The 20,620-nt window shown below is 55.2% G+C and overlaps 1 protein-coding gene across 1 annotated transcript in view; it reads left to right on the top strand.

Moving 5' to 3' along the window:
* NPHP4 (nephronophthisis 4) overlaps window positions 1-20,620 on the top strand; it is a 141,484-nt gene that overhangs the window by 105,202 nt on the left and 15,662 nt on the right.

Below are 20,620 nucleotides of genomic sequence, written 5' to 3'. Positions count from 1 at the left end.
GCCTTGGGGCTGCTCTCCCCCCCCCGCAGGAGCGGGGCACCTCGCGGGGTGCCGCACCGGAGCCGCATTCGGCCGTGCGGTGAGCGGGTCTCCGCAGGGAACCGTGCCCAGCGTGGTGGCAACCTCGGCGTGCCGCCGCGTCGGCCGTGCTGCTCGCACAAAGCCAAGGGGAGCGAGGGCAGGAGGAGCGGGGCTTCGCTGATGCTGCCTGGTCAAAAGCCTCCATCTTCGAGAGAAAAAAAAAAAAAAAAACCAACCAAAAAACAACTTGTTTGAACCACTGGAGCGAATCTGCAATTTTATTTCCACTCAACCTACCACCAAACTGCGAGGGAGCCAAGCCCTTTGAAGTCTGCCATGTCCAATCCATTATTAATCATTGTAAATCTGGTATAATCTCTACAAGCATATTCCGCTCCCTACAAATAGACTGGTGCCAACTTGCTCTAATAAATCCTGCGTCAGGGCAGCTATTGTGTCTTCTCTTCATGCAGCATTTCCCAGCAGAAATATTTAAACAATAACAGTCTCTATTTGGTGCAGTCACTTTTGTTTTAGAAGACTACGGTCTAACATGTAACAGATTTAGAGCTTACAGAAAGGCTTGGATTTACGGTGTGCTTTCTTTCCGATGCTTTTTGTTTCTAATAATCCCCGTGAGGCATTAAACATCTCCATTTGGGTTCCTAACTTCATGCCAAAGCAAGAAAACTATGTTCTTCTTCCTACCCAAAACTTGGGGCAAAACTGAAAGTTCTAGTGAAAAGGAGCACTGCCAAGAGAGGAACGTAGCATCACCTCCCCCCGGACTAGAAAGGACCTGCTGGTTCATCCCGAGAGCTGGGATGGCCCACGGAGAGAGAGAGAGGAAGAACACTCGTGCACGAGGAGCGCTCTGCATGGAGCGAGGACTTTCGCAGGGCAATATATGGCAGGGTTAGTGAAAATCAGTGAGTTACCTCCTGCTGCTTTTGTGAAGCAGACCGTGAGGATGAAGGTAAGGTTTTATGAATCTTTTCCCCATAACAAGTTTTTCACACAGCCTGCGAGGAAAATGTTTGCTGCTCGGGAAGAAAGGCAATGCCGCTGTGGGTAAGGGGGCAGTGGCTGCAGAAGTAGCCCATGATGGCGATGACCTTCACAATGAAAGGCTTAAAGCCACGGAAAACGACCCTGGGAACTCCAGAAATACCCGCTAGCATCCGCGTTTTACTGATGTGCAGTCACGCGCTCCCTTGGCCGCAGCGTGGCTGTCTGCACCCTCGGGTGATGCTCAAAGGCAAGGCAAGACTCAGCTTTCGGATGGAGATGGCAAGAGACGCCAACCAGCCAAAAACCGCCAAAGCGAGAACAAGCAAAAAAATTCAACCCCAAAATACAGACTGGCCAGAGAGAATCGAGCACAAGGGGAAGAAAACCGACCCCTGAATTGTACAGGGGGATACGCAAGGGAAGGAGGTTTGTACCCTGAGCTGCTACCCAACACCCTACACAAACAGGAGCCGCGTATATAAACAACTGCTGGAGGTTTATCAGCTCTGTCTCAGCTCGCAGTCTACACCAGACAGCCTCCCAGTTTGTGTGAGCACCTGGCGAGGTTTGTTTTGAGCAAAGCCGCTTCCTCAGCGGAACTGGGAAGCTCCGAGGTCTGATACAGACTTCGACGTCTCCCAGACGTGCGAAACTTTCCCCGCAAGAGCGTGCGGCTTTGCTGCACAGCCCCATCTGTGGCAGCCTCTCGCGTGGGTGCCAGCGCCAGGAGCCCTTCTCTCCACGCTGGCAAACATTGGTGCCAAACAGCTCCGGGCAGCGCGGCGGGGAAGGAGCAGGGAGGGAGCCTGGGCTGCTCCGGCGGGATGCTCGGGGGGATTCCTGCACGGGGAGGGCACGGGCATGGTCAGCCCCACCAGAACTCCTGGGTCCAGATGCCAGCCTGGGTCCTTATGGAGAGATTTAATCAGTAAGATGCGAACGGCTCCTCCCCTGCTCATCGCCCGCCTCAACCGCAGAGCCCGAGCGGTGCTCGTGACGGGGCCGGCGCTGGCCCCGGGCTGAGGATGCTCGCAGCGTGGCTCCTCGACGTGAGCACAACCAGCCAGGAGCAGGAGCTGTGAAGGCTGTTAGTCCGAACGACAGCCTGTTTTCTCTCTCGCTGACAAACGAGTCGGAGTTCCAAAAGCAATTTAGTCTGGGAATAAACATCCAAGTACCCAGTGCTAGGGCTGAGGCACTGAGCGAGCGCAGCGGAGGGAGGCTGTGGCGAACTCGGCTTCCAGGCACTTGGTTTGCACTTGACTTCCTCAGCTGGCAGCTCACAGCAGACTAAACGCTCTCCAAGAGGAGCAGCTATTTCCTACCCGTGCCAAGGACTCTGGCCAGAAAACGCTTTTTTCCCCTCCCCTGATACTGCTCATTAATTGTGTTTGTTTTCTTTTTTTTTAAAGCTTTTGCCGGTGCCACAATTACGATGCGATTAAAAAGAAAAAAAAAAAAAAGAAAAGAAGGAAAACTCGAGGTACAGAGTTCAGCCGCATCCCTAGCGGGATTGCTGAGATTGCGGAGATGTCCAAACCTCTTTTTAAGGATGGTGCAGGCAGCCAGGCCACCACGGCTTCACCTTCCTCCTCCTCCCACCGACATAACTTGTTTAGTGCCTTGCCCGCATTGACAAATCGGCAATAAAAATGCACAGGGAACTCAAGTCGGATCGATCTATTTCAATATTTCTGACACAGCTGCCGCAGAAGCTGAGAGCTGGGGAACCAACAATGCAATTTTCTACCAGAGAAGCGGCAAGACGTCGGGCATAAATTACGTTTAAATGCCACATAGATAATGAGGCTGCATCCGTGAAGATTTATCTCCCCTTTTCGTGCACTCAAAACACCCCGAGACAGCTGCGATGCGGGAGCTGTCACAAAACAACCATTCGAGTGGGATCAGGCCTCACCGGAGGCGTTTCCCTCCACCGATGCTGTGGGGATGGAGCTGGGGTACCCCAAAAAAAAAGCTGCACTTTCCTCCCTCATTCCCCCATCTCCGCAGCTCCGAGGCCGGAGCACGGGTCTAACCACTGAAAATCAGAATATTAATGTTCACCTTTTGGGGAGTAGTTGGATGTGCCACTTCCGATGAAGAACGGTATTAATTTCAGTGCTTGTAAGAGCCATCCGAGGCGGTTTCCATCATTATCAGGGAGATGTGGCGGAGCTGGCGTGAGCTGTCTGCCGGGAGCCAAGAGCAAAAAGAGTATATTTTTCTTTTTTCATTTACAAGAAGAAAAATACACCTCACGTGCCTGCTCCCTCTGAGCAGACTTCTAGCTGGAGTTCATCATTTCTACCCACTTCCCTGTATTTAGAGTCCCTCTCAAAGCGTGTTTTGAGCAGTGATTTTGGTAAATAAACTGCCGGGGGCATTCCCTCCAGTTCATTACTGGGCACGTGCGCGACCCACGGGATCGGACTGTCTAATGGTTCAAATCAGGCTTCACTGCAGCGCCTTGAGTGAAGTGATGACTAATTGCATCTCTTGGGGCTCCCACCACTTCCCGGCCCTACTACCTGATTGCGAGCAGCTCATTAGTCTGCTTCTAACGAGCAGGCGCCCCTCACCTCTGCGCGGGGCCGGCTGGGGCGGGGGGAGACGGCGTTTCGCATCGCCCCGTGGGCTCCCTTCCCTTGGCGGCACCCTGCACCCCCCGCCCCGCAGTTTCCCCAGCTCTCCGAGCCCTCGGGCAGCGGCACAGAGGGGCGTTGGGCCAGCCTGGATGTCCCCAGCCATACTTTACGGTCCGGGGGTTCGTTAAGAGCCGCAAACAGCCCATCGGCCACGTCAGGCTGGGGATGCGCCCCCCGCTCCCATCCCGGGAGGGATGCGACCCCCGGCGGGGCTGGGGAGGAGGGGACCCCTTCGCCCAGGGCCACCGCTTCCCAAGGGCACGTGCCAGCTCTTTCTTGGCACTTCACAGAACTCAGGCGCAGAAGGAAATCACAGACGGGCTCCGAGCAGGGGCGACGCGAGGTTGGCTGCAGGAGCTGGCTTTTCCAAAAATACCTTTCCTCCGTCGGAGAGGCTCTATTTTTAGAGCGCCGAAGCGTCACACTGACAAGCGGCGGGGTCAACGCTTACCTTTACACTTCTGAAATGCCTTTGCCCTTGTGCAAGCACCTTGGTTTCTCAGGCGGCCATCAAAGGTAACGACACGCAGCGCGTCCCGCGAGCCCTGGCCACCAGCGGCCCCCGGAGCCGCGCCGGCAGGGTCGGCTCGGACGTGACCGCGCACCGTCCGTCTAACAGACTGCTTTCTTCCTTGCCCCGAGCAGTTGGCACATGTCTGTGAAAGTGATGTATAATTTAAAACCCCACAACGAGATCTCCAGGCGGGGAAATTGCTGTTCTGCCACTTTTGTATCGGAGACGTATGTGCTCAGGCAAAGAGGTAACTCCCTGGGTGCCCGGATCCTTTTCCCCTGCTCCAACAGACGCGGCAGAATAGGGCAGGTTAATTAAATTATCACAGATCTGAGAGCTGCTCGAAAGCAATGGAAATAGGGGAGACCCCAGCCAGAGCTGTAGGACGGCCGTGTCTGCACAGACAGCGAACCGAGCACATAGCGTGTAAAATTAAAAACCTAGCAGCTCTAGCGAGAGGAATAAAAGCCATCATTTGCATCTTAAAACACCTCGGCTTACAGCAGTAATTTCCCTCTTTTTAACTTTCTTGGTTTACACAGTTTCCAGGATGAATAATGCAATGAAACTCCTCATCAGCAATACATATTCAAAAATGTGATAGGACTTCTCCCCCCCGGTCCCCCCCGCCCCGCTAAGCCTACACATCTTCTGCAGGAAGTCTTTCCACCGAGACACCTAAATACCTGCTGCCAACAGCTTCTGCCAGCAGCTTTTAAAAGAACTTTTTAACCATGAAAGTTCGGGAGGGAACTCCTGCCCGTGGGAAAAACCCTGCCAGGCTGCGGGCAGCTGCCTGTGGAGCATCCCTGCCCTGCCCAGCGCCCGGCCAGCATCCCCAGCGGGTTTTAATGTTTAAAATGCATAGAAGTCACAGCCACTCTGCTCGTCATGTTCATAACAAACAATAAAGTAACAGGAACGCATTTTCCTGACTGACATGGAATCCCGCTTCCCCGGTAATGATCGCTGGGACATCCGAAACCCTGCCTATCTGTCCCCATTGATGCTAACGGGATTTATGTGTCTCTAATAATGCCCCTAATAATTTTTCCATCGCTCACATTGCAGCCTGACAGCTTTCCTGTTTGCCGAAATGAAAACACAAGGTCTACAGACTTCCATTAACGAGATCTTGCATCTCTTCCTTTAGGAATAAGCAAATTAGCTCATGGGGGAAAAAACATCGCTGTCAGCCTGGTTCTGAAATCTGGACGCAGATTACATTAAATTTGAATAATCTAGATTGCATTTAATTTTAAGATGTTCTCTTGTCCAAAGAGGAAAGAGAATTAAAGCGCAAACTAATTGATCAGTGCCTTGCAAGGGGCCGCCTGGCAGAGATGGGCTTTGCCTGGTCTCTCCTCAACCGAGCAGCAGCCAAACCCAGCAGAGACACGAGCGTGCGTCCGGCCACCACGCCACTGCCCACCATTTCGTGCTTTGCTCACCATTTCTGCCGGTTCCTGACCTGCTCCTGCCTTTTCCCAAGCCACCTTCCCGAGGGAGTCACCCCGGCACCAGCCCGGGCAGCGATGTCCCCGAGGGCTGCGACGTCCCCACCGTCGGGCCAAGCGGCACAAGCAATGGGAAAAGCTGATGTCCTCCTGCCATGGAGAAAGGACACGGTTTGGCCACAGGAGGAAGCCCAAAGGCCGCCGTTATCGCTCACTTTGCGACAGATTCCTGCCTTTCTCCCCAAGTGCCGATTCAACGCAGCGTGGGAGGGAAACGCAGCTTTCCCGGGGCTGGTAGGTTTTGCTTTGCGAGAAAGAGTGAGGCTTTTCTGCTCTGGGACAACGCAGAGAGAAAGAAAGAGGCTGCGGAGGTGCTGAGAGGCAACTTGCCCTCTGATGAGGTAATTTATAGCTTCACCCTCTGCCATCAAAGCAGTCTCCTCTGCAGCTGAGCTCAATTTCCCGCACCAGCGCTGCTCCCGCCCAGCCCCTGCCCCGGCTCCGCTGCGGGGGATGCGCTCCCCGGCTGGGACCCCTCATCCTCCAGCCCACGGCGCGACCCGGGCTGCGGCGTTTCTGCATGTAAAGGAATCCACGGATACAATTCCACGGAATATTTTGCTTTCCGTGGCCACCGGCACATGAGTAATCTCTTTGTAAGTAATGCACATAATCTGCTTAACGTAAGTAATGTATCTCCCCTTATTTGCATTTGCAAGTGTTTATTAGTTTTTACTTTTGTTACGCACAAATCTTCCACCAACCTCAAGGAAACTGGCTCGCTGGACTTCATTTGCCCCACGTCCCCACGTGCCACGCACAGATTTACAGGTGCGTATCTCCATTCTGGCATGGGTCATAATGACGTAAAAACCATTTCTGAAAGCGGCACCGCGGCAGATACTGAAATAAACTTTATCATTCCTGTCGCCTCCAAAGTGACGGCAGCGCGCAGTGACTGCAGACCTGACCGAGACCTCCCACACCGAACAGCTTGGAACAGTTAAGGCTGATGGCACGTAACAGAGCCGGGGATGTTTGGGAATTCCAATAAAAGTGCGAAACTCTATTTCCAGGAGGCGCAAAGCGGGGGCTGGCAGCCCGGCCGGCGGTGCCTGCCGCTCCGGCACACCAGCGCTGCTCAAGGAACACGCATTTTCTATCAATGCAAATTGTTCGCTTGCATTAGAAAATCAAATTATTTCCATTTATACATGTTTAATGAGAATTTCAAGAGCGTATAATGCAGCTAATGCTTCCAGGCTGTGAGCGGGCATCTGGAGCTGGAGATGAAGAGCTCTGCTGGGCTGCTGGATCCCGGCCCCCCTGCCGGCCCCTCCGCCATCCCCTCCCGCAGCGCCGCGGCCGCAGGTCATCGCTTGACACGCAACGCGTCTCGGTCCCTCGGCTCCCCGTGCCCGGCCGCCCGCAGCAGCAAACGGGTGGGACGGCCCGAGCTACAAGACTGAAACTTGCTCATTAACAAGCTGTTAAATAATTGATAAGTTTATATATAATTGCTTCTGTGTACATAATCTTGCATTTTTCAGAAAACTATCATCAATTTTCAGTTAGTTCCACTCGAGGAAACAAGGGCTAATGCTTTCATTTGAGCAGATGAATATTTATGACGTGCTTGTTCTGTCTGGGGCTGGGGAAAACTGCATTATTCGGCTTCCCGGCGTGCGAAAGGTGGGTGGTGGGAACTGCGCACACCTCCGCTCTCCGAGGGCGCCCGTCGGCCGCTCCAGACCTCCCACCCGCCTAAATGGCCTCCGAAGCGCATCAAAGCCTGGCCAACTTTGGGCTGGCGAGCGGGTCGCGGAGATTGGCTTGCTGCTCCAAAACAGCGCCGAGACTTGGTCCCCTGCTGCCGGGAGCACCGGGCACAGCACTTGTGATTTATCTCCTATTTACCCATTGTTTCATCTCCCCGGGAAGGGGACGGGCCAGGCAGAGGTGGGGAGAAGCGCGGAGAGAGGAGGAGGGACAGGGGATGTGCATCACCTGCAGTGACGCAAAGTTCTCCTCTTCTCTGGTTTTCCAGAGCCTCCTGCTTTCCCCGCTGCCCATAACTCATTCTCCAAAGCCCGTTATCATTGTTTAAACTGAAAACGGCCCCGGTTTGATAGGAGAAAATGCCTAAATGCGTCCAGATAAAATAGCCGTTATTACCATACGTGCCATGGCCACACCAGAAACGCTCTCCTGCTACACCTTGAAGAAGCATCCCTCAGAAAAGCCCAACTGCTCACTGTCTAAATCATTTATCCATATGCAGCCGGGAGCCAGCTCTCCTTCCAGCCACATGTCCGCAGACATCCCTTCCGGCCATGCTTGCAGCGGTAGGCCTCATGTCCACACGGGTACTGGCCGTGTAAATCCTGCCAAGGACTTCCCAGTCCTGATAGCAAAGTCAACGCGATGTGGCAGCTGAGGAATTGTGGCTGCCACGGTCACAGGGTGGTGGAAGGTCTGGTGGTGCCTTCACTGCTGCTGAAACGAGCCATGGAAGGGGCTGTTGGAGTGTTTTGGGTGCGAAGAGCCAGCGAATGGGAGGGTTTCAGAAAAGCTTCATTCCCATGGGAGCGGTTGATCTGCGCCCTTGGAACGACAGAACTCGGCGTCGCGACAGGTCGATGCCAGAGTCCCCCCGGCTGAACGGGAACCTTTTGATCTCAAAGTGTTCTTCCCTCGGTTCTACGCGCGCGGCTCCTCGGCTTCTGTGCCGTGAGATGTCCTACGGCAGCCTCCGCTTGCTGTGGAAACCAAATATTTTGACTTTGCTATTTATTCCTGTTTTTTTTCAAAGTGTGTTCTGAGTGAATAATAAATACGGTTTTTAAGGCAGCTGGTGTTTCTTTCTGTAACGCACAAGGTAAGGCAGAAACAAACATATTTGCTTTTGCTCCGTCTATTTATACAATAATAGTAGCTGCGGTTTTAATGGCAAAAAAAATGTAATTACCACACATGTTCTCACAAGCACTAATTAGTGCAAGATTTAAGCATATGCTTGAATGCATCGCTGTTCGGTGGGGGTTCCGTGGTGGGCTCTGCCAGGGCTGCCAGCAGGCGGCTGAACGGGGCCGTGTCCTGCCCGGTTCCCCTTGTGCTGGTGGAAAGCGGACACGCACGTGCGCCTGGAACATCTGCCGGTTATTTGGATCCCAACCACTGCGGAGTCGGAACGAGTTTCAGCCACCAAAGGAGTCGCATCTTCCCGCAGAGACGGTTGCGCGGGGCAGAACACCGGAGGAAGGGGAGGATGGAGCTGTGGGCGTTGGGCTGTGCTGAGCCGATGCTGCCCCGAGAGAGCATCTTCCACCGGAGCTCTGCCACTCCGCATCCTCGGCCGAGGGTGGAGGACACGCAGGTCTAATGGCAGCCGAGAAACCACAGAGGGAACTGGCAACTTCACCATCTGTCAGCAAGCACTTGCGTGGCACGCCAGGCACCGCGTACGACGTTTGGTAGCAGCACCGCATCGGTTTACCATATCACGGAGACATTAAACTGTGTGACCACACCGGCGAAAGGCACCGAGGTGCGGCAATCCATCGCTCCTTGGCACCAGCCATCCTTAGTGCATTTGCCCTGATTTTTCCAAGCTGGAGAATGTTGTGCCGGTGAAAATCCAAGTGCAAAAGCTGCCACTTGCCGTGCCCGGAGCCCACGGCGGTGAGGCAGACACCAGCACTACCCACAGCCCGACCTCCCTTCTGTCCCGCTCCCGCCAGCCCGTGCCCATCGAGTGCACCGCAGAGCGATCGAGGCTTTGAAAAGAAGCATGTTACTCACTTGCCCGTAATCGAGGCTTTGCTAACTCAGGAGATATTTTTTTTCGTTTCTCCTTTTTTTTTCCCCTTTGTATTGGCAATAACATTAGCTCAGTGAAACCATAATTAAGATAATTAAATGAGCAATTTACTTATTAACAGATTGCAACCTTTTCAACGAGCTTTACTGGGTTCCCCCCCCCCCCCCCCACTTTGAATGCAAACTCCTCGTGCACAAGAGATAAGGAAGGACGCGTCGAAGGATGGGGACGAGCAGCGTGACCCAAACCCCTGCTCTCCCCTCCGTGGGCAGGACCGGGCCGGCCCCAGAGCGCGCTCCATCCCCGGACACCGGTGCTGCCGGCAGCGAGGAGAGGCTGAGCCCGCCGGGAGGGTCCCGGGGAGGGTGTGCTGTGCCCCCGCATCCCCGTGCAGAGCGCGCGCAGAGCCGGGAGCCGCAGCCCCGCGTAAGCTGCTCCATTTACATAAGCTTCTGTCGTCTCCCCCCTCAGACTAAGATGATGTACTCCCGTGTCAATCCCGTAAGTAGCTGGAATTTAATGCCTGACTTAATATTTCCCTGGATGCTTATTTGTAATGAACTGAAGCAAAAATACCGTCTTCCCCAGCGGAAGCGGAGCAAGCAGCTCCTTGCAGGTACTCCTGGAAGCGCAGAATAAGAAACCGGCAGTATGCGACTCGCCCTCCCGGGCTCGCTGCGGGTGGCATTTGGGAGCCGGTGCCCGGCTTCGAGCGCTCGCCCACCGATGGCCAACGTGACCCGTTGCAGCACTTTCGCCCAGAGGCTCAGGATGTACGGCAAAGCAGCCCGGGCATCCCTAAGTCATGGGGTGAAAGGAAAAAACAGTGTTTGATTGCCTCCAAATCAGCCTGAAAAGGGCCAGACAGCCGTCTCCTTCCCCAGAGCGATCTGTTTTATCAAAATAAGTAATTTTGAAAGACTAAGAGCTGCTGGTGCGAGGTGTCCCCAGGCTGCTCAGCTGGTTGCCACCACCTCGGCGCGGTGCGTGGTGGGGAGCTCGGGGGGGCTGCAGTTGGGTGGGAAACATTTCCTCGTCCTTTGGTCATCGGGCTGTCCCCTGACGGAGCCGGAGGGTGCGATGCGCGCGCTGGGAAAGGAGCAGCCGGGGCGCCGGGATGGAAACCGCTCCGAAATCACCGGACAGAAAATTGAAAACTCCTGGGAGAATTTGCCCCGGTCTTTCACTGCGCGTTCAGGAAAAACAGCTGCTGCGCGTACTCAGGAGACTCAGCTCCACTCTCCAGAATAAATTCAGCGTTGCCCTTTTTCCACTCCTAAATTAGACTTGTTGTTGGTTTTTTTTTTTTCCCTTTCAGCTTCCCTGGTCTGACCAAAGTATGTTATACAGAGGCCACAAACGGCTCTTTCAACACGCACGGGGCAGGTCGGTGCTTTTGCCGCGGCACGTGCCACGGGGGCTGTGACTTACCCGCAGCCGGGGCAGGCGACGCGCTGCTGCCTCGCAAGACCCCTCCGGTTCCCCGCGGCTCTGCGGTTCGTGCCCTCTGGCAGCAGCGTAGCAGCGTGGGAGGGCGATGCCGCGAGCGTGGGGTTACGCTCCGGCCCCGGCACGGCTTGTGCCCGGCAGGTCGCTCCCGGGATGTGCAGGCATCCTTGCCCAGCACGCCTTCCCGGGGCTCCCATGCCGGCAGAGCTGCGGTGCTAATTGGCTTCATTACGACACAGAATTACTGTGATTCGTAGCGTACATGCCAGGAGGGATGCGGATGTCGTTTGGAATCATCATTGTCTTACGGCAAAGGGACCTCACGCTCCGACAACGGGATCTCTGCATGGATGGGCTGTGATCCACCCACCCCCAAACCCACACCGGCAAAGGCACACGGCACCACAAACGGGAGCGCAGCGGTCCTCCGGGCCGGTGGCTCTGTTATCGCTGTCGCAGACAACAGCGAACGCCTCCAGCCACGGAGAGAGCGAGAACCGGGAGCACAGCACCGGGTTGGACCATGATGCATCCCTGCGGACCCGAGCCCTGGGCGCTCGGCATCGCCATCCCCACACCAGCCGTGCACTCACGGATCTCCCTTTTGCCAGCTGGCGCTTCAAACCTCCCCAAATCCTGTCTGTTACTCAGAAAGTGTTGTGGCCAAACCCTGAAATCACCTTTACTGCTGCCATGGATCCCCCGAGCTGCCCGAGAGGGAAAGTACCTGCAGGTCGTTAACAAAGGACTAACGGCCTCTGGCTTTTCCCACCTTTTCCCCTTCAATCACAGACAGGGTCCGGCTTTTCGGCAGCCTACGTACTTCCAAGAAGAACACCAAATCAAAGTCTCAAGAGCTCGCTCTGATGGGAAATCACTGCCGTTCTCACCAGAGAAAATGGCTCGCTGTTTCCCCAGGGCGGTTTCCCCTTCTGCAGTGCTCACTTGTCCGGGATATCTTACACCGCCGTGTTAAAAAACCAAGAATAATTATTACTGTTTGCCTGCACAATAGTTTCAAGAATCAGCATCCCTACTTTTTGCAAGAAACATAACCTCAGGCAGTTTCCTTTGCATATAAGTGTACCAAAAAGTTCCAGTGAGAAAAAAATTCATCTCGGCAAAGCGCATTTATACAGATGAATTATTTTGAAAATTTCTGAGCATCCAAGCTAATTGCAGCAGATTTGAATTAGAGAATTATAAGCAACAAGTTCATTTTGATCCTCTGGGCTAAAAAGTTATAATTAGCGCATGCACCATAAAACTGGCTTTTAATTAATTAAGCCTCGGAACGGAGGAAGTTTTGCGAGGTCCCCCCTCGCTTACATAAGGCAGCCGGCCCCAGCGGCCGCCCGGGGATGCTGTGATGGCTCCCGCGCCCGGGGAGCGCGAAGCAGCATTTTAAAGAAAGGAAAGAGAGAAATGAGAAATTAGGCAAGCGGGGAGCCCGCGGCGAGCGGCTGGATGCTGTACATCAGCGGCCCGAGGAGGTATCGCAGCCAAACGAGCTGGCAAGATGGTTTGGTCGGTGAGCTACGCGGCATTTCTGGGTTTGCAGTATTCTGGGCGATACCGACAGCGGCCGCTGCAAGCACCGGGCAGCCCCAACACCCCGCAGCCGTGGGGCGGGCTGCAGCCGGGGGATCGCTGTCCTCCCCGCCGTCCCCCAGCGCGAACACGCGCCGGGAAGGCAGCGCCTTCGCAAGGGCCGGCTCGGAGGCCATCGCTTGTACTTTGCGAGTCTCCAGAACAGCCTGGCAATATGTCCCGCTACCTGTTGCCTGTATTATAATAGGCTGAGTTCATTCACGAAAAGCATATGTTGCGGTACCGGGAGTGGAAATGCCATCTCTCACAGTTGTCTCTTTCTTCGCACTTTAAAAAGGCTGTAGGAAAAGATGGCATATGGCACCTCAGCTTACGACGGTTTAATCGACACTGGTAGGGACAGGGAAAATAGAGCAGAGCGGCGTTCCCCGGGGAGGGCGCCCGTTCCCACCGGGATGCTGCCGGCTGCGCCTTGTCCGTGCCGCTCCGGCGCAGCCGGCGATAAAATAACCCAATTAACAGGTTCCTCCTTGTCCACGCCAAAGCTGAACCTCTGGTTCTTCAAATACATCATTAAAGCACGCTCGTGCAATTATAGCATTTCATTCCACTTGAGCGAAGGCGGAGGTCTGGCAGGTGCTTAAGTCAATTTGATTCTTTCCACCGACCCTCTGTCCCGCTAAAGGGCGGCACAGCCTGTGCCCGGGGCCGAGGGCGGCGGGGCCGGGGGCTCAGTGCCGAGACCCTCCGCAGAGGGGCTGTGCCATCGCCCAGGGCGGGCTCCGAGCGGGGCTCCCGGTTCGGGAGCGCTGGAGGCAGCGCTGAGGCTGGCGGTGCCTCTGGGAGGATAAAACTCTCCCGCTTGCCGCCTCTGAGAATAACAAAAAGTCGTGAGAGGTTTCACGGGAGTGATGGGAACGGTGCCTTCGCAGGGACGGCTGTCAGCACAAATACCTTGCGTAGCTGGGAAAGCAAACGCTGCTATTTTCCCTTAATATCCAAAATTATCTGCAAATGCCATCGCTGTAATATTCTATAAATATTGGCTGTTCTCAAAGCCTCCTTCTCAACAGCCCTCCCCAAAGCCCACTCCTCTCTCCAACCCGCACGCCAAAGCTCGCGGTTCCCTTTCCAGGGGTGACAAATGAAAGGAACAAAACCATCACGGGCACGCGAGGACCCAACTCATCACAGCCCAGACCCGGGGATGGAAAGCTGGAAAAGCTCCGGCCACGGGGAAGACGTGAAGCGCCGCGGATCACGGGAACACACTGATGTCTGCGAAAGCCTCCCGGGAGGCGACAGCCACCCCGTAGTCACTGCTTTAGTCGAAGGAAAAAAGAGCTTTCTGTCCTGACAGCGAGCCGGCAACAAAACACGGCGGCTGGTCGGGCAGTGGGGGGGTCCGTCAGGGATGGAGGCAAGGCTGGGGGTCACCGGAGCGGCAGCACCAGCATGTGGGGGGGAGCATCGCCTCTGGAGCAAACCCAGCGCTGTCCCCACGGCAGCCCGAGGGTCCCCAAGGAAGGGCCGCAGGAGGGGGGGAGGCAGCGGTGGTGGTCCGCCAACAGCCCCACAGGAGGGGGCTCTCCCCGGGGTGGCTTTGGGGGGAGGTGGGAGAGGGGCTCTGGAGCTGCCCCCGCAGACGCAAAGCCGCGGTAGGTGGAGAGTGGGCAGCGCTGGTGCGGGTTGTTCAAACTGTCGCCCTGGGAGAGCAAATTAATAAACAAATAAATAAATAAATCAGGCTAACCTATTTCCGCTGCCCCTTCTCCGGGGGGAACAATCACTGCTGAGGATCTTTGCAAAAATTAATTCCTGTAAGATCTGAGGAATCTTTCTGCTTCTGCACTGGGAGGGAGCCTATAAATCCAGTTAGTCACACTCGCTGGATTACATTGGACCTTGTACTTCTGCTTTTATTAACAAGATTGTTTACTATATAAGAAGCTTTATGTAACTGTGAATCACGGGTGATTTGTAGGACTGCACAGATGGGAGTTACCAACCATCCGTTTTCCCTGTGCTCGCGTGAACCTCCCGCTCCCAGCCCATACCTAAAAAATAAATAAAAACCTTGCGATGGTAATTAAATGTCTGCCTCTAATCCACTTCAGTGGTGCTCTCAGTCTGGGATTTAAGAGCCTGATATTCCAGCTTAATGCGCGGGTTAGTATCAGTGCTGATGCAGGGATGACGCTATCCCCGGAGAGTGTTTTCCATCCCCTGTCTCTCCCTTGGAGACATCCCTCGCGGACCTCCTTTGGGTGCGAGGGGAGATGTGCCTGCTCCCACCCGGCACCAGGCAGGAGGCCGCTGTTCCCCAAACCCATCGAGGCTGTTAAGTGACAACGAAGTAGTTCCCAGCTCCCTCATTTATAGAGAGTGAGCGCTTGAAGGCAAAGTCAGCGGGACTGAATCACACCCTGCCCACGGCGCACACATCGGTTTTGCCCGGTATCGTTAAATGCCTATTTTGGCACAACTGAGCAACCTGCAGACTCCCCCCAACGATCGCTGGGCTTCTCTCCACATCCCTTTTCCTCTCCATTTACACGTGTTTTTAAGTGACTCTGCAAAATGGCGTTTCTATAGGCAGGGCTATAAGCACCGGTGCGAGGTGATGGGCAACTAGAGAGCATCAGTTGATATCTCTACCAGTAAACCACACCATTTTTGGCAAAGCACTGATCTTTAAGGATGAGTTTGTAGATTTAACACAGCAGTGTGAACTTAAAATTCATTTACCATTTCGCAATGAGGTGACGGGACCCGTGCTCGGGGCTCAGCACAGCTCCCGTGGTTCCCCCCCTTCCCGGGGGCAGCCGGGGCACGGCTCCCATGCCGGCTGCCGGTGCCTGCGCCGTCCTCCTGCCCCCTTCACCGGGGCCAGAGCGAGTGGGAGACACCAGCCAGCACGATCATTTCCATTTGTGCACAGGCAGCCTTAATCCTCAAACGGAGTTAATTCGTTTACCGTCATTTATTTTACCTATCACTCCCTACGAAATTAATTGATAGCCCGGTTGCTACGCCACATCCCAGCATCACTCATTGTGTCAGCGCGTCCATCCGACAGCATGGCGGTATTATTAACGCAATTAGGGAAAGGAAGCCAAGCTGAAGCTGCCAAACCGGCTCCTGGCTGAAGGCGACTCGCAGGAAAAATATCAGGAAAATGCAGGAAAAACACAGGCTCAGCCTCGACCAGCAGCAGGAGGAACCGCGGTCCCCCCGAGCCCGGGGGAACCGAGCGGGGCAGAGTCTTCTGCCTCCCAGCAAAGGTTCGCGCCTGCCCCCGAAACCTCGTTAGCAGACCTGATGCTGGCTGTTGAGCACGGGCTCCGCGTGCCCTGCTTCGTCCTCTGGCCAAGATGCGACTGAGAGCTGCGCAGCGCCGCGCCGGCAGGCAGCGCACAGGATGGCTGGCCGTGCCCAAACCACAGACCCGGGTCCGGCCGGGCGAGAGCCGGCGGCTCCGGCGGCGGCAGTCACTGGTGCCGGGGGCGGACAGCGCATGGCACCCTCAGCAGCGCCGTCACACCCCGTGCGAGATTTGCCGGATAAATAAATATTCTAGAGACGCTCCAGGTCATGTATTTTTCATGAGTTCGTTCCGCTATCAGAAACCGCACCCTTTAAGAAGATCAAATGGATCTGTAACAGGAGTAATTTTTATATTAAGTTGTTTGAAAAGCTGGTTCTGATCAACTCGGTGAAAGAAGCGGGGTTCGGCTTGCTCTGCTCTGCAGCGGGAGGGATGCTGCGGGGACTGCAGCGGGCGCTTTAGGGGGGAGACGAGTGCCCTGCAGGCAAGGTACGCCCGGACGGCTCTGCCCGGGGTGTGCTACCCTCCCGCCTGGAAACACAGGCGATGTCTGGAGGAAAACGAGATTAAAGCGCGTGTTTCCTGCAAATTCAGGGAGTGTTTGGGGAATCGTGCGAGCCCCTCGTGGCGCCATGGGCCAGCTCTGGCAGACCCGCTCAGAGTCGCCCGCGACGAATCCACGCTGCAGACGACAGCGGCTTTGGGATGCCGGTGAAACAGCCCGCGCAGCTATTTATTATTGCGCTAGATTTAGACCACGGATTTAGATATTGATTGAGTCTGAGCCTGCAAGCAAGGAGTGGTAATTAGCACATGCAACAAAGAGCCAGCTTTTAATTAAACACAGCTTAGTGAGAAGGACCTGTTACAGACAGCTCCCCGCGTACGGGGGGGAACGCGCGCAGGAGGGTTTCGGAGCAGGACCGAGCCCGACCGGCCGCCCTGGGACGGGGGTCCCGCAGCGGGAGGGCTCAGCCCGGGGGGTGCTCTCCTCCCCGGGGGCCGCCCCAAGCCAGGCGCCTCCATCCCCGGGGCTGCGCGATGCCGCTGCCGGCACCGCTGCCCACCCTGCCTCCTCCCCGAACCACCCGCCCTTTCTTGCCACTGCAGATAACCAAACAAACAGCATGGAGAAGAGAATAATATTAATATTAAAAAGGCATTTATAGTTTTAATCAAGCTTTGGGGGGGGGTGGGGGTGAAAGACAGCTTAACACGGCACTTTACACAGTTGATAAAATGTTTGACATTTACTGGTGCCTGTAATGAATCTTGTCTCAATTTTCTCTTTTAAAATGCCACTCCAGATACTCTATCTATCTGTAGGGTTTAAAAAGCACTTATCCAACAAAGTGTTATCACGACTGAGAATATTAAACGGTGGCGCGGGGGGGCACCGCCAGCTGCAGGGTTTGCCGGCACCCGAGGGAGCACAGCGAGGGGTTTGCGGCAGGAGGGGAGAGCCGGGGCATCTCCGCGGTCCCGTTACGGCACAGCCCAGCAAAACCCCACCGCGTCCCCACGGGTTTCCTCACACCCGAGTGGGGACTCCCCAAACTCCCGACTCACTCTGCTCCGTTTGCTGCCGGGACACAACGCCCAGCTCTCCCCGTGCCCCCCCGTACTTCTCCCCAAACCAAACACTCCCTTTGGTCCTCCTACAGAAGGAGCATCAGGACATGTGCTCAATCACCGGGTACCCACTAACCAGGAGGAGATACCTGGAGAAGAGATGACTCCGGGGAGACCTTAGAGCCCCTTCCAGTATCTGAAGGGCACCTACAAGAAAGCCGGAGAGGGACTTTTTACAAGAGTATGTAGCGATAGGATGAGGGGGAATGGCTTTAGACTGGAAGTGGGGAGATTGAGATGAGATCTGAGGAAAAGATTCTTGGCTGTGCGGGTGGTGATCCCCTGGGGCAGGTTGCCCCGAGAAGCTGTGGCTGCCCCATCCCTGGAGGTGTTCAAGGCCAGGTTGGACGGGGCTTGGAGCAACCTGGGCTGGTGGGACGTGTCCCTGCCCAGGGCAGGGGGGGGCACTGGGTGGTCTTCAAGGTCCCTTCCAACCTAAACCATTCTATTGCTCCATGCCAGCCCCAGAAAAAGTAATGTCTGAGACCGTCCCCATCCTCCTCAGGTGCTTTGATCAGGGATTAAATCAGTGAGCACGGCCCTGGCAGCACAGTAGGCATCTGCCTTCGAAATCTGCTTTTTCCCCTGATAGATTGGGAAAACGCATCCCCGTGGGAACCATGGCCGTGCTCTTTAGCAAACCCTCCACCAGGTGCCGAAATGCCATTTGGGCTTTGTTCTGTCTCTTCCATTCCATGTATATTTTGGCAAAGGAAGCGGCAGTGATGGGGGACTGACTCACGCAGCCCCTACAAACTCTTCTAACACCTCCCCAGAACCCCACTCCCCTTCCCGGGGCAGCGGCAGCTCGGCGGCGGCCGCAGCAGCGCGGCACAGCGCCACACAGGGCTTCGGGTTTGGCCACCGAGCAGCACCGAGCGCCTGGGATAAAGCGAACCCAAAGGTCCCTCGGCTGGCCGGCTCTGCCCACGGGCAGGATGCCGCGCGGCGGCACGGGCTCTGGGTTTTATCAGCACACGGCAGTTGTCTTGTGTAAATACAGCTGACGCGCCGCAGCTACTAAACGGGCATTTATCCGAGGAGTGTTTCTGCTCCTCTCCTGGAAGGACACTGCGGAGGGAAATATCAGCAGCAAACACGCAGGCAGGCGCTGCCCGGCTCCGTCCCGCGCTTCCCTTTGAATAGGCACTCAAACGTCTTTCTCTGCTCTCCTTTTTTCTTTTCTTTTTTTCTTTTCTTTTTTTTTTTTTTTCTTTCAGAGGGAAGAAATGAATTATTCTAGGAAAGTTAGTGCCTGTCTCAGGAGCCTGGTATAGAAAATTAGGTTTTAATAGCTTTGAAATTGAGGTTCTTCAGGTCAATAGGACAAGATTCTGCCGGTGAAATGACAGACCCATAAAGGGAAAAAAAGCAAATATTTTGTTACTCATCAGAGAGTCACAGTCCAAAGATAACAGGCAGTAGCTTAAAATACTGCTGTGCTCTTCAGGCTACTGTAATGTTTAGTCATAAGCTCCTTTTTTCTCTTGTTGTCTATATATATATTAGCTTTGGGAATGGAGCACTTGTCTTTCCGTCCTCAGACGTGCCTGGGAATTCCTCAAGTTACTGCTGGAATTGGAAAGTTTGCTCTGAAATAAAAGCACTCCGCCTTTCCAGATGGCCTCGGAGCCACCGCTCGCGGGCGCTTCAAGCCCATGAACCGGGGACCTGACGATGCCCCGTCAGACGGTGGAGCTCAGTGCAGGAGAGGACACGACGTCTGTCACTCGGTGTGGAGTCTCTCCGGCATTTCTGCTATTAGCAGCCTTTAAAAAAACCAAGTTGATAAAATGGAAGCATCCCACCCGTGTAAGAACAGGTAATTACGAGCTAGTTATCTGAAGGGGAAAAACGCAATGAGATAAAAACCAATGCGCTTTAAATGGAAAAAACATAAATAAGCTACAGACAATGCCCTTATTACCTGAGAGTTGGAGCTTGATCCCCCTTTTGCTAATTAAAACCAGAGCAAAATCAATTAAATGAAAAGCGGGAGACTTCTCGATGCCTTTTTCCCACGCAGGGAGAGGAACTGGAAATTGCCCGTCGGCGGGGCAGAGCCGGAGGACGGCAGCCGCGGAACCCAGCCGGGGCGGAGGCACCGCGGGCTGCCGGGAGTGCCCCAGGAGAAGGGCAGGAACCGGGGGCCACCCCGGAGGGGACACACATCGCCCGGAGGGGACGCACATCGCCCGGCGGGGACGCACATCGCCCGGCCGGACCGTCCTGAGCTGCCACAAAGAGAAAAGCTGCAAACTCAGCCAGCAGTGAAATTGCTTCAGCTCACGCAGGACGGAAAACTTTCAGAGAACTTCTGCCAACGAGCACTGGAATTATTTGACTCATTATTAAAGGGATGAATGGATTATAATTATCCCCAATTTCATATTCAGAGGTCATTACCATCCCTAAGAAGGGTTGATAGGGAGCCCTTGAGATCCTGCAAGTTACTTTAAATATTCATAGAGCTGAGAGACGTTTCTCATGGATCGGACTGGGAAAGCACCTCCGGCCGAAGGGTCCCGGCAGCTTCTCCCCCCACGGCCGCCGCTCCCCGAAGGAGCATCCCAGCCCGGGTATCGCTGTGCCGGTCACCCGGCGCTCGCCAGCCCACAGGGCTGGTGGTGCCAGCCCGGCACTCGCAGCTAACACGCCGTCGAGGGACTGTCCCCCGGGGAGCAGGAGGTGGACACCTCGGCAGTTTCTCCAGGTCCTTCGCTGCTTTGTGGCTACTCGGGGTTTTAGCTGCAGTGAGGCGAGACAGAGGAAGGCCACGGCGAGTGCGTTCTCGCCCTGATGCACATGAGTCTGCTCGCACCGCTGCTGCGGGAATGCACCCCGAGGGCTCCCAAAGGGGCTCCGCGACGGCGCAGACACAACTGCCGCTCACCGACCGCCAATCTCCTCCTGCGAGCACCAGCCCAGTCCCAACTTCCACCTCTTTAGATAGACCGATGCACGGGGAACTAATGAGATACTGCCTCCGCGGGGCCGCAGAGGGCTGTGGGAGCTGTCACCTCGGACAAACTCCCAGGGAAATCCGCAGGCTGAATTTTTCCATAGGCCTTTTATTCTCGAGTGGCAACAGGTCATCCCTCCTGCCTCCCACGGGGAGCCTGGAAACGCTCCCCAGAGCGGAGAATGGATGCGCCTGGCTTGCCGCTTTCAGCACGCCCGGACTCCCCG

The sequence above is a fragment of the Charadrius vociferus genome, unplaced genomic scaffold (assembly GCF_000708025.1).
Source record: "Charadrius vociferus isolate BGI_N301 unplaced genomic scaffold, ASM70802v2 scaffold477, whole genome shotgun sequence".
Taxonomy (NCBI): Eukaryota; Metazoa; Chordata; class Aves; order Charadriiformes; family Charadriidae; genus Charadrius; species Charadrius vociferus.
This window is presented reverse-complemented; position numbering and strand designations above follow the sequence as displayed.